General features: G+C 31.9%; 1 pseudogene; it reads left to right on the forward strand.

Moving 5' to 3' along the window:
- Nucleotides 1-6,627: 6,627 nt before the first annotated feature.
- On the forward strand, nt 6,628-6,746 carry LOC111740176 (annotated as a pseudogene).
- Nucleotides 6,747-15,254: the final 8,508 nt, after the last annotated feature.

The raw sequence follows: 15,254 nt of genomic DNA on the forward strand, positions 1-15,254 counted from the left end.
AAAAGTAATAAACGTAAAGTATCAAGTAACAATCATCAGCAAAGAAAAAAATAGAAAAAGAAGTGAAAGTTAATCAATGGAAAATACAATATTTTACATACCAAGGCTGATGTCAAATTTTGTTCTATAATCACAAAATGATATGTATAATGGTTATAATGATTATGTAATATATTTTAATATGCAGAAATTTTGGCTTTTGATCATAATGTAGAATGCCAAAAAGAGCATCACTCCTACTCTTACAACAAGAATAACAAAACAATGATTCTAAACCACCTGAAAGTTCACAAATTTTCTAAAATTTATCAGTATGTTGAAATCACAAGGCAATAAATTAACATAAAATTTTTAAAAAGATGGTGCCTCTAAGTAAGGTAAACAAACACTTGTTAATCTGAGGCAGATGAACAAGACAGGAGACAGGTCAAAATAATTCAGCTAAAAAGTAACGAATTGCCAAATGCCAAGTAAGAAAATATGAAATCACTGGGAGACACAGTCACAAAGGGTGTTAGCTCCCACTCACTTTCATGGACATAATGTGGGCTCATATAAATGACTGGGGGCAAGTGAGAGCTATGAGAAACATTTCTGGTTGCCCATTCCTAAGGAATGGGAACAGCAGCCACTGCATGAAACAGCAAAGAGCCTACTTGGATTCTTTCTCCTTTTTCTCATGTGGAATAAAAACCTTAAATCACTATGCAAAGAGTAACACATCCTGGCCCCCTTAGAACACTTGTGAAAATACATTGTTGCTAGGGAAAAAATAAACAAACAAAAACATCCTCCTATTAGTAGGAGAGGAGAAGGAATACTTTCTGGGAGTAGGCCTCCAGCTGGACAGGGCAGAATGCCTGGGAAGACCTTAGTCCTAAGGCACAGCGACACAATGACTGCACAAAGCATCCAAGAACTGCATCCAAGATAATATAAAAGGTATTAATATTTGTACAATTTGGAATGCCAAAAGAAGAAGAGAGAAGAGTAGAGAAATATTTGATGAAATGATGGCTATATTTTTTCCATAAATTTATGACAGACCTTTATATGTTTAAGAAACTTGAAAAATTCAAAACAGGACAAATAGTAAACACACACACACACAATCATATCATATTGAAACTGCTTTAACGGAAAGACAAAAAAAAAAACTTTCTTGCAGTCAGAAAAAGCAAACAAACAAACAGAACCCTCATTTATAACAGGAATGAAGAGAAGAATTAAAACAACTTCTGATCGGAAAGTATGTAAGCCAGAACACAATAGAATAATATTTTTTACACTCTAAAAGAATAAACACAACAAAACTGAAACCAGTATTCTATATCCAATGCAAATATATGTCGAAAATAAAGGGAAATAAAGACTCAGGCATTCAAATATTGGGAGAATTAATTGGCAATATAACTATAGTTCAATAAATGTTAAGAAAAAGTCTTCAGGCAGAAGGAATATACTTGATAAAAATGTGAATTTCTTTCTTTACAAAAAAATAAAGTGCTGGAAATGAAATAAAGATAAATGCCAAATTCATTTTTTTTATCTTTAATAATACTAAATGATAATTGTCTAAAACAAAAGTAGTAGCCATACATCGTGTTTATAACGTTTATGTAAATGTTAAATTTATGAAAAAGAATTGGAGAAGAGAAATGGAAGTGGACTGCTGAAAGCTCCTTAGCCAACAGAAAAGCACCAGAAATAAAAATTGAGTTTGTTAAGGTTGTACCATAAAAATCAATATGTAAAAATCCATTTTATATCTATGCTATAGCAATAAAAATTAGATGTTAAATTTTTTAGAAAATACAATTTACAATAGTATCAAAAAACAAAAAGAAATTGTAGATGTAAAGGTCTGGTATTGATTGTGTTACCTTATCATTACCAAAATGCAGGTATAGCAGTGCCCAACTCTTTCCTAGGAATATATTTATTTTGCTTTTAACATCAGGTAAGAAATATCTTTTTTCTGAATTTTTGCTTACGGATATAGAAAGTTAATCTTTAACTGCCAAAACAGAATAATCAAACATTAGGGAATTGGAGATTTAAATGTTTCAAATGTTTTAGAAAAGCCTAATATAGAGTTTCACATACTCATTTATATAACACGTGAGTTCTAAGATTTTTGAGGTTCACTTATTCCACATATTGAACACTAAAAGCAGCATTTTCAAGAAATCAAATGTATAATCTTAGAATAGTGTTTGAAGTACAAAATACATTTAAGGAAGTACAATGATTTAGGAAGAGCATTTTGCACTTATAACACATACTCTATACTATGGACTTCTAAAGAGAGGTGGGTATGATGCTGTGAAGAAAAGCAATTCCATTCTCAGTAGGTTATCACAGTATATTTTCAGAAGTTTCTAATTGAAGGCATGCTTCATTTGCCTTGGCTATTAGAAAAAAACTACATTTGCTCATGATTATGTCTCTAAATGCCCTCATAAAATGTACTCTAGCAAACATACCTACATACTCGCATATGTGCACACATGCACATAGACACAAACATTTTACGGTTTACTAGGAAATTTTTTCATGTAGATTACTTTTCATTCCTCATGTGGTTTTCCTGATATCTTTAAGAAGGTAGAAAAGTTAAATATTAATATAAATCAATTTAAATGTATTAAAACATATTTAAAAACCCTGCATTCAGATTTATTGAAGTTAGCTTTAAATTGGAAGAATGTCAGAAAGAATATCCTAAATTATGTATTTCGCATCTCAATTTTTTGTTTTACCAACAATTCAGTGGCTTTTTAAAAAATATTTTGCTTTGTTTAGATTTTCTTAAAAGCACACACATAAGGGAGAGACAATGTATTTCACTATGTTCAATATTTCACTTCATCTTGTCACTTTCAAGTTCCTTGTTCAGTTCTTATTGAAGAATAGTTTTATAATATGCTCAGATATTTTCAAGATAGTTGCACAGGATTATAATTATAGAAAAATAAAGGATTGAATTGGGAATCGAATGTTAGTAGTGCCTTCAAAAAGAAAGCTCATTATGTCAATCACTGATGGTATTCAGGTTCTTTTCTTCTTCCCTCTAGCCAGACAAGATTAGAGATCCCTGGACACTAAAGTAATCTCTGCTCTGAAACTCATTCTCATTTACTTGATAGGTTATTTGCAATTCCTGAGAATCTCTAACAAATTCTCCTTTTAGGAATCCTACCCACTTTAAGATGTGACAACTTATTTCAAAAATTAGAGATTATCTCAGGCTTTAAAACCAAAATGCAATATACTAAAACCCTGAATCTACCACTTAGTAAATTTATGACCTTGGACAAATTACCAAAACCTGTGAGCTCAGATTCTTCATGAGTAAAATTACAAAACTACTGACTGTGAAGTAACAAAATACTAAGAGAATTGTTCTTGGTCCATAGTAAGACCTAGTCGATGATAAATATTGTGATTGTTATTACAGTGGAAATAGTATGTTTTTAGAAAGAGATATAGACCTTTATTAGAATAAGGTTTCACTGGTGTGAGACAGAATTTTATAGTTTACAGATTATTACTAATGAATTCAACATCTAGAGGTATCCAAAATTAAGTAAAAAAATGTCCCAAGTCCTTAAAAACTACAGATAATAAGAATAGCCACATCTAAGCATTATACATTATCATAATATGTCTGGAAAGAGAGAGATGAAAAATTCAGAGCTACAACACATTCAACTTACAGTAGCACTTTAGTTTCAGATATTCATGTTTCTCTCATCTGAGCCTAAATTTGCAAATAGAGTAGATAGGATGAAGTTCTAGCCTCCTCAAGATCATTTGAACTTACCAGAATAGAAGAGAAAAGAGAATAAGCATCATATAGGAAGAAAATCTCAAAAGTGAGTTTTTCAAATTAAAATCTAAGAATGCTCTACCTCAACCCTTAAATTGGTCATTTATTGATTCATTCATTCAGTAACTACTGAGTATCTAATATGTCAATGGCACCATGCTTGACAGACTTTGGAGACACTGTGCTTAGCATATGGAAGAGGCCTGTGCCCTCATGGAATGAACATGTATCTGTAGAAACACACTGTTTTGCTGAAATTATTTCCTTTTTTTATTCTTTAGTGACTACTACTCTAAGCAATAAAGAAATAAACAAAATTTCAGAACATCATAATGAGTACAAAGCAAATGAAGCAGGTAGGAAGATGCCTTGGGTGGTCAGAATCAACTTTGGTTAGAACACTTTCCATTATTTCATACTCATTCTATTAGAAGTTCTAAAGATCATGGTGGGTTGAGGAGAGGCCTTTCCAGATGGTCAATATCTTAGATCAAGTCCTAACCTGCCAAAGATATCTGAACATAATATAGAAAGCTAAATTTGATGGTTCAAGTAAAAGAAAATGAGACTCAGAGATGTGGTGAAATAAACTAAAGGAAAAGGAGATCATAATCTCAAGAGGCTTGACCGTGTTCTGAATATAAAGATCAAGGTAAAAGTAGAACAGAACCATCAGTATCTGAGGCCTGTGCTTCATTGATTAATGCATTGATTAATTCATATACTAATGTTCTCATTAATTCACTTAATTAATATATGTGGCATTCATGGCAATAGTAAATCAAGAGAAAGAAGAAAGAAAATTCTGAATATAACTTTAGAGCCACATAGTCCAATAAAGTTGCTATTAGTCACACATGGCTACTAAAATTAAAATTAAATACAATTTAAAATTCAGTTTCTCAGTTTTGCTAGCCACAATTCAAGTATTCAATAGCCAAATGTCGCTAGGGGTACCATAATGAACAACACGAATGCAGGATATTTTTGTCTCCACAGCAAGTTCTACCAGATAGTGTTGCTTTATAGTTTTAAGTGTCCACAAAATTTGCGAGTGTACTAGTTTAAAGTGTTTTGAAACTCAGAAAGAAGGCCATGACTAGTGATAAATAATTTAAAATAATAGTTGTGATATCTAAAAGATATAAACTTAAGGCAGGAGAGTTAAGTACAAAACTCTACAGATTATTCAAAGCATTAGGAAAGAGCAGAAATTGCAGTGATGGGAAAGAGAAGATAGAAGAAAATATAAAATCATCTGTCATAGAAAACAAAGGAAAAAAAATAATTTCCTAGATAATCAGGCAGTCTGAAAAATAAACAAATGACTAAGTAACAAACTAATAGTTATCGAATACTGAAATTAAGAAAAGATGACTAAATTTGTGGATTAGTAGCTCTCATATATTTATGTGTGCATTTGCAGTATTTTTCTTAAATTAGAAGGGTTGGAGATGAGAATAACTTGGAGGGGACTTTAAACTATGGATTTTAATAATAATACACTTTAAATTATTTTAGTCCACAGTTGTAATGGGAAATGAAATGGTTTTGACATACATTATAGAGCATGATTCATATAATATATTCAATTGGAGATTAAAATACCATGCATAAGCAGAGGTTAATTGTCACTTTAATACATCTATATCTACTACTACTATTATTACAACCCCCCCCCAACACACAGATTTTTAAATATTTAAAGTGTAAATGGGAAAATTGGACATCTGGGAGCCCCTAATGCATCTCTATGATATAAGTAAGAAATAATTGTGTAGATCTCCAAATTCTTGCACAACTTCATCTTAAAATCTGATGGGTCAGGGCAGTTTAATGATTCTGACAAAATTAAGTAAAATCAGATTTTCTAGATTTTTGGTTTTTTTTTTTTTGTCCAAGAATTAGACTGTACATACAATAAAATATTAATCAGAAATAAACTATTACCTAGGATTTATCTAACAATTGGAATAGTCACATGATCCATTTCTAAATTTTATAATATGTAATTAATTGAAAGATTTGAAAAACAAACTTAGTTTACTACATTAGTAATATATAAATATTGACTTCATATGTGACTCTAAGAAAAATTAAATTTGTCAAGTCATGAAGTTTACAAACACGTTTGCTAATCCCAGGCAATCATGGCTACCAACGGTATAACATATGCAATTTAACGACATAATTTGCCAAAAATGACAAAAATCAGAACCCCTACTGAACACTTTTAAGTGGAGTACCTATATTCAGATGCTCTTAGTTTGCATAATGGCTTCCCAGATGAAATAACATAGCAAGAAGCAGAAAAAACTCACTAGCAATGCTTGACTTATTCCAATTGCTTGTGAATTGAAAGCAGCTGTGGACAGTAGGAGGTTGGTCTCTTCTTAAATACCATGTTAATAACATGGAAAAAGATAATCTCTTGCTTTGATGTAGAATGTTCAGAATCTCAAAAAAAAAAAAAAGAAGCAAAGGGCATATAAATGTTATCAAACATTTCAGTGAAGTAGTAATATCTTAGAGATATTTTAAATATTTTCAATCATTTGGTTTCATCCTGTTTATTAGTAACCTTCTTAAAAACAACTTTAAACCATTGCATATTTCACACAAATAGAAGCTTCTTTTTCCTGTAATTACAGACAATTTGAAGTGTGATTAATGTAAACAATATTATATAATTATATAACAATAACGGATATTTGTGTACTATTTTGTCTAACAGGATCACTATTTTCAGAAATCAGGTCTTAGAAAATGTTTTATCATTTCAGAAAGTAATACACATTTATGGCCATGCTTCCCTGAACGTGCCCTATCTCGTCTGATCTTGGAAGTTAAGCAGAATCGGGCCTGGTTAGTATTTGGATGGGAGATCACCTAGGAAGACCAGGTGCTATATAGGTGTAAAAAATAAAAAATAAAGGATTGTAAGCTGACAAGATCCTTGCAATCTGTGAAGTCAACCAAGGGTTGCCTCACCTAAAAAAAAAAAAAAAAAGTAGAAAAAGGAAAAAAGAAAGAGAAAGTTATACATAGCACAATTATCTGTGTTATATTTATTGTCAACATTTTTGATGATCTGTTTCTGTTTTTGGTATGTGTGTGAATACAGATATTATTAAAATTCACAGTTCAGTGAAACTGTAACATTACATACAAATTAGATGTTGCTCTGTTTCCAGACTGTAACACAGAAATGGGTGGCATTTTGCAAACTGAAACTAGAGAACACTTTTCAAGAGATTAATCGTAGTAGCAAGTTTTATGATTCAATAATTCCTGTTCATAGACAAAAAGTACAATTTCCCATCTGTTACCTTTTTTCTCTTCAATTGTTAAATATATATCCATAAAAAATGTAACTTATCTTCTAGAACTCTTTTTTCTAATTTAGAATATGTGTGCTATGAAAATTTAGTATTCCTGGAAAGGAAGGGGGACATTGTAATCAATAAAGAGTCTGTCAGCTATTCACTGACTTTATGTTCAGTTTTTGAAGAGGTAGAAGTTATAGGAACTGAATTAGATGAGAATTAGGTATCTTAGTAAAAGCTAATTATGTGCCGCTAAGCAGCTTTCAAACCATGGAAAATTCCTCAAGACTTTATTTCCTCAGTAAGAGTTTGACATGACAATCTGAAATTTAAAAAATAATTAATAATCCATAAGCAATTGAAAAATTATTAAAACATCTAATTAAAAAAAAATTACCCATCTCAGAAAGCTATATTAACAAACTAAAACAAAGAATTTTTGCATTGTTAGCAGGGGTGGACTATGCCAATTCATTTTAGCAGTTCTAAAGTTAATTCAAGGTTTAATTGGCAATATGTATATATACATATATACATACATAGTTACATGTTCATATGTATTTATGTATACATGAATATATATGTATATATATTACGCATATGCCTTTGATTAATTCTAAGCAAGAAGATAAATTATTTTTGCATTTTTTTTGTGTACCATAATTTCACTTCCTGGAATGTATGGTTTAGAAACAAAAGGCAGAAGATTTTTTTTAATTAAAAATTTTGAACCATTTGAAAGAATAATCACTATATTCTTTACATATTTTACTTCTACAATCTCTTCCTTGTCACCCACTTCCTGATTTCAATGATCACATCAATGCTAACATACCCTAAATATATATATATTTCACATTTCATACTGTATACTGAACATTTCTCATATTCATGTATCATATTTCATACTGTATACTGAACGTTTGAAATTTGTAAATTTATCATCACCTCAAATAAGATATCTATTGTATTTTTTTCAAGTTGTCTTCCTTTCTTCTTTTGGAGAGATCACTATTCTATCCATTGCTCTGACACAAAGTTTGGCAGTCGTTTTTAATGTTTTTTTGTTTGTTTGTTTGTTTTGTTTTTAATGTTTTTTTAATGGAAGTATATATAGATACACATGTAGTTGTACAAATTTATTAATTAACGCAAGGTGAAAAGAGCACATAATTATCATCCAGGTAAATAAACAGATAGCAGAGGGATTTACGAAGGCCCTGAGAGCCAAAACACCCAGAAATTGAAACACATAATTATCCCCATATTGAGAGGTACTGACTATACTTGGAAAGCTTGGCTCCTCAATCTGAGAACAGCAGACAAACCCAGGGAGGACTTTGCAGTTGAAAGTGAGATTCACAGTTTGAGGGTTCGGAAAAGATGACTCCAGTGAGAGGTGGACTGGGCCATGCGACAAAATGAGAGTACCTTTTCTAGGAAGACTCACATGACTGAGAAAGTGCTGAGAACAGAATTTAGATTGGACAGGACAGAGACAATAGATGCAAGGAAAGAGAACATTTAAATATAAATTAGGGAGAGAAGCGAGAAGGTAGGCCTCAAGACATATAAGTTTAGGTTTTTCAACACTTCTTAATTACAATAGAAGAGTAAGTTCTCATTGTCTGTGTGAGCTAATTAACACTACCTTAGAAAATAAAGTCATGCCAGAAAGGCATGCCCATGAAACAGGTGACTATTTTAGTCTAATAGTTGAAATGAAATGAATTTAGGAAAATGATAGAAAGAAATATGAAACAACAGTATGAGAGTTATTGAACTACGGTCTCTCAGCTTCACATCCACCCTCTTATACTCTGCTTTGTAGTGCTAGTACAGAAAGTCCGTAAACCACTTGTCTCCTTATTATCCTTGGCCAATAGAGAGTACTGTCTACCAGGGCTCCAAAAGACTGGAGAGAGAGACAAGATATGTGCGTTCCTGTTTACCTCCGATTCTCATTTTTTATTTCCAGTCCTTGTCAACATGACTCTAGCAATGTCTTCACCCTGACAGTTGAAATTCAGTCCAGCAGTAGCTGTCGATACTAGTTTGAAAATTTTTCAATTCTCACAAAACTATGTTTACTGAACCCTCACAGAGATTTTAGCACCAGCGCATTGATGCCCCTTTCTCAGAGGTCTGTGCCCCAGCCCCATGGGGTCTCTGATCTGAACTCAGAGAAATTGACACCAGTCAAGAAGGGCAGCCTTCTCACAGATCTAAGTTTCAGATCTGCAGGGACACACTTTCAATCTTCAAATCTTTAGTAATTCTAATATCTTCCTTTTGTCCCCAGAGATCTAGGATGATAGCTATTTTCTATAATTACTATCTCTGTTATAACTCAACTCTAGTTAGAAACCATGGAAAATTCCTCAAGACTTTATTTCCTCAGTAAGAGTTTGACATGACAATCTGAAATTTAAAAAATAATTAAGAATCCATAAGCAATTGAAAAATTATTAAAACATCTAATTAAAAAAAAATTACCCATCTCAGAAAGCTATATTAACAAACTAAAACAAAGAATTTTTGCATTGTTAGCAGGGGTAGACTATGCCAATTCATTTTAGCAGTTCTAAAGTTAATTCAAGGTTTAATTGGCAATATGTATATATACATATATACATACATAGTTACATGTTCATATGTATTTATGTATACATGAATATATATGTATATATATTACGCATATGCCTTTGATTAATTCTAAGCAAGAAGATAAATTATTTTTGCATTTTTTTTGTGTACCATAATTTCACTTCCTGGAATGTATGGTTTAGAAACAAAAGGCAGAAGATTTTTTTTAATTAAAAATTTTGAACCATTTGAAAGAATAATCACTATATTCTTTACATATTTTACTTCTACAATCTCTTCCTTGTCACCCACTTCCTGATTTCAATGATCACATCAATGCTAACATACCCTAAATATATATATATTTCACATTTCATACTGTATACTGAACATTTCTCATATTCATGTATCATATTTCATACTGTATACTGAACGTTTGAAATTTGTAAATTTATCATCACCTCAAATAAGATATCTATTGTATTTTTTTCAAGTTGTCTTCCTTTCTTCTTTTGGAGAGATCACTATTCTATCCATTGCTCTGACACAAAGTTTGGCAGTCGTTTTTAATGTTTTTTTGTTTGTTTGTTTGTTTTGTTTTTAATGTTTTTTTAATGGAAGTATATATAGATACACATGTAGTTGTACAAATTTATTAATTAACGCAAGGTGAAAAGAGCACATAATTATCATCCAGGTAAATAAACAGATAGCAGAGGGATTTACGAAGGCCCTGAGAGCCAAAACACCCAGAAATTGAAACACATAATTATCCCCATATTGAGAGGTACTGACTATACTTGGAAAGCTTGGCTCCTCAATCTGAGAACAGCAGACAAACCCAGGGAGGACTTTGCAGTTGAAAGTGAGATTCACAGTTTGAGGGTTCGGAAAAGATGACTCCAGTGAGAGGTGGACTGGGCCATGCGACAAAATGAGAGTACCTTTTCTAGGAAGACTCACATGACTGAGAAAGTGCTGAGAACAGAATTTAGATTGGACAGGACAGAGACAATAGATGCAAGGAAAGAGAACATTTAAATATAAATTAGGGAGAGAAGCGAGAAGGTAGGCCTCAAGACATATAAGTTTAGGTTTTTCAACACTTCTTAATTACAATAGAAGAGTAAGTTCTCATTGTCTGTGTGAGCTAATTAACACTACCTTAGAAAATAAAGTCATGCCAGAAAGGCATGCCCATGAAACAGGTGACTATTTTAGTCTAATAGTTGAAATGAAATGAATTTAGGAAAATGATAGAAAGAAATATGAAACAACAGTATGAGAGTTATTGAACTACGGTCTCTCAGCTTCACATCCACCCTCTTATACTCTGCTTTGTAGTGCTAGTACAGAAAGTCCGTAAACCACTTGTCTCCTTATTATCCTTGGCCAATAGAGAGTACTGTCTACCAGGGCTCCAAAAGACTGGAGAGAGAGACAAGATATGTGCGTTCCTGTTTACCTCCGATTCTCATTTTTTATTTCCAGTCCTTGTCAACATGACTCTAGCAATGTCTTCACCCTGACAGTTGAAATTCAGTCCAGCAGTAGCTGTCGATACTAGTTTGAAAATTTTTCAATTCTCACAAAACTATGTTTACTGAACCCTCACAGAGATTTTAGCACCAGCGCATTGATGCCCCTTTCTCAGAGGTCTGTGCCCCAGCCCCATGGGGTCTCTTATCTGAACTCAGAGAAATTGACACCAGTCAAGAAGGGCAGCCTTCTCACAGATCTAAGTTTCAGATCTGCAGGGACACACTTTCAATCTTCAAATCTTTAGTAATTCTAATATCTTCCTTTTGTCCCCAGAGATCTAGGATGATAGCTATTTTCTGTAATTACTATCTCTGTTATAACTCAACTCTAGTTAGAAACCATGGAAAATTCCTCAAGACTTTATTTCCTCAGTAAGAGTTTGACATGACAATCTGAAATTTAAAAAATAATTAAGAATCCATAAGCAATTGAAAAATTATTAAAACACTTAATTAAAAAAAATTACCCATAACTGGTATGTTTCTATCTCCTCCTGGAGCCAGAAATATACAAATCGAAGAAATCAGATTTAGAGAAATTAAGATAATCAAATAAAGAGAGGATATGAATAAAATATTGAGAGAAGTTAGCCAAGAATTAGAAATAGAAAAAAATCAAAATAAAAACGTAACTAGAAGGAACATGATGGCTAGTTAAAACCATGAAGAATGCCATAATAATAATAAAAAAAATCTGGATAGGAGGAAATCTATGAAAACACACATAAAAAAAACCAGATAAACTAAACTAGAGAAGCAGAGAAAATTAAACATAAATGGAACAGGAATGTCCAAAGAACAAAACCCAAACAATAGAACAAATGGATAAATTACTAAAATAAATTTTTCTGAACATAAAAGAAAACTTGAAACTGCATATTGAATGGTACACCAAATTCCTGGAAAATTTGAACAGAATGGCCAATACGGAGGCATACTCTTGTAAAATTATCAGGGTCTGTCTAAGATAAAAATTTATATAGGCTTGCTGAAAAAATAACTTACAAAGAAAAATAATCAAATTGAAATAAGAGTTTAAAGTTGTCAGAAATGATGTATGCAGAAGACAATGTCTAACCATATTTAAAATATTAAACAAAACATAATGTGAGCCAAGAATTTTATAGCAAGTCAAACTGATTCTCAAATTTAATTCTGAAAAAAAAAAAAAAAAAAACTGTTTTGTCTGCAAGAAATCAAAGAATAGTGTTCCTTTGCTCACTTCCTAAGAAACAAGCGTAGGCTTCAGTCAGACAAAATATCAGGGATAAAGAAAAACATCATATAAATTAAACACATGTCGAAAACTTTGACATCTGTCTCAGGTTTCATTATTATTTACTGTTTGCTGAACTCCTGCATTCATTCCACATATCATTACTTTGTATACAGCCTACATACTGACCACTTTGGGATGTCAGATTTCCTTTCATTTTAATTAATGTGTGCCTTCACTTCAGTCACTCATTTTCATTGTCATTTAGAAAACTACTTACATCTCAATATCTGACCACAATTGCAAATCCTTCTAAAGCATTTACTCATTATAATCCTGATTGTTGTTTCATTTCATCAGCTTTAATCTTTTTTTTTTAAAGTATGCATCATCCCTCTTTATATTTTCAAGACCATTTATAAAATAGTTTATTATTAATTTCAGTGTCTTTTTGTCAACATCTTTAGTATTGTGGTCCTATCATGTTTCTTTATTATACCACGATTAGGGGAATACAGCTAGGAGCAGCTCTTTTCCTTCTCTCTAGAGTATGGGAGCCTGAATGCAGAACTGAAGCATCCCTAGTATAGTCTGCACATGAGTAATGTGTGTGGAACATATCAGGCATTCAATAAATATTTCCTGAATTATGAAAATAGAATATTTTTATATGACTGTAACTAATCTAGAGCCTTTCTAATTAAGATGTTATTTTTAAATATATATATTTATTCTTCAATTACAGTTAACATACAAACATACAATGTTTAGTCTTGACATGGCTTTTTCCTTAGTTATAGGACTTCTGTTCAGCTAAACTTCAGGTAATTCTCAATGATTGTTGTTCCATAGTTTAGTTGTAATTTTGATGTGGTCATAAGAAGAGGCAAGTACAGCATTTACCTACTCTGCCATCTTGTCTAGAAGTCAGAGATGTTATTTTTTTAATTGCACTTAAACATGGGTTTTATTTCTATGTTACAAAGCTCAATGAATTTATTGTATTTCCAGGTAACCAGACTCTAAGGGGAAAGAAATCTTCTATAGTATATCTAATGATGGCATTGATTATTGTTCCAATATTACTGCATATTGCTTGACTATATTCATGAATTGTACAAAAATATTTGTGAATATTTCCAAAGATAGACAAATGAAAATTATGCTTCTAAATTTTATTTTATAAATATATAATATAAAATGTATAGTATGTATTCATTTTATAGTTTGCCATAGACTCATCATGTAAAAAAGAACAAATTAAATAAGTCAAGCATGAATTTTCCCTACAGAGGCCAGAAAAACACCAAGACTAGGAAAGAGGGGCACTTGTATTTATTCCATTGCCACTTCAAATAGAACTGGGTTCATTGCAAAGAGAATCAGGATGCTCACATGTCATGAATATTTTGAAATATTCTCTATCAAAACACTTCATAAATTTAAATTCCTTTTTATGAAAGAGCATAGAATTCATTTTATAGAACCAATTAAGAAATTAAGAATTTGACCTCAAAGGCAAGGGAAGTAAAAGCAAAAATAAATGAATGAGACTGTATCAAACTAAAAAGCTTCTGCACAGCAAAAGAAACCATTGACAAGACAAAGAGGCAACCTACTGAATGGGAAAAGATATTTGTAAATAACACTTCTATCCAAAATATAGGGGCTGCTATCAAAAATATATAAAGAACACATACAACTCAAAAATAAAAAAGAAACCAAATAATCCAATTAAAAATAGGCAGAAGGCCTGAATTGACACTTCTCCCAAGAAGACATACAAATGGCCAACAGACAAACGAAAAGATGCTCAACTTCACTAACTGTTAGGAAAATGCAAATCAAAACTACATTGAGCTACTAACTCACACCTGTTAGAATGACTATCATTAACAGGACAAGTAATAACAAGTATTAGAGAGGTTGTAGGGAAAAAGGAATCCTCATACACTGCTGGTAGGAATGTAAATTGTTATAACCACTATAGAAAAGAGTATGGAGGTTCCTCCAAAAATTAAGAGTAGAATTACCATATGACAGAAATCCCTTTTCTGGATATTTACCAAAATAATTAATTTATCTGTAAAAATATATGTACCCCGATGTTCATTGCAACATTATTCACGGTGGCCAAGGCATGGAAACAACCAAAGTGCCCTTCAATAGATGATTGGGTAAAGATGTAGCTCACGCACGCGCGCGCGCGCACACACACACACACACACACACACACACACACTGGAATATTACTCAGCCATAAGAAAAGATGAAATACTGCTTGCTATTTGCAACAACGTGGATGGATCTTAAGATTATTGTGCTAAGCTAAAGAAGTCAGACAGAAAAAACTTGAGAATCATATGATTTCACTCATACTTGAGATCTAAAACTGAGAGCAACAAATGAGCAAGGCAAACAAACAGGGATTCATAGACACAGACAACCACAATTTAGTGGTTACCAGAGAGAAGGAGAGGAGAGGGGATGAAGATAAGTATAAAGGGAGTCAAATATATGGTGACGGAAGAAAAATTATCTTTGAGTGGTGAACACACAATGCAATATACATATAATGTATTATTGAATTGTACACTTGAAACCTATATAATTTTATTAACCAATGTCACCTCAATACATTTAATAAAAAATAAAATAAATAGGAAGAAAGAAATAAAGAAAAAAAGAAAGAAAAAAAGAAGGAAAAAAGAAAGGAAGAAAATAAATTCTTCTTAGAGAGGCCACATCATTTT

Source organism: Pteropus vampyrus, unplaced genomic scaffold, assembly GCF_000151845.1.
Source record: "Pteropus vampyrus isolate Shadow unplaced genomic scaffold, Pvam_2.0 Scaffold58, whole genome shotgun sequence".
In the NCBI taxonomy this organism is placed as follows: Eukaryota; Metazoa; Chordata; class Mammalia; order Chiroptera; family Pteropodidae; genus Pteropus; species Pteropus vampyrus.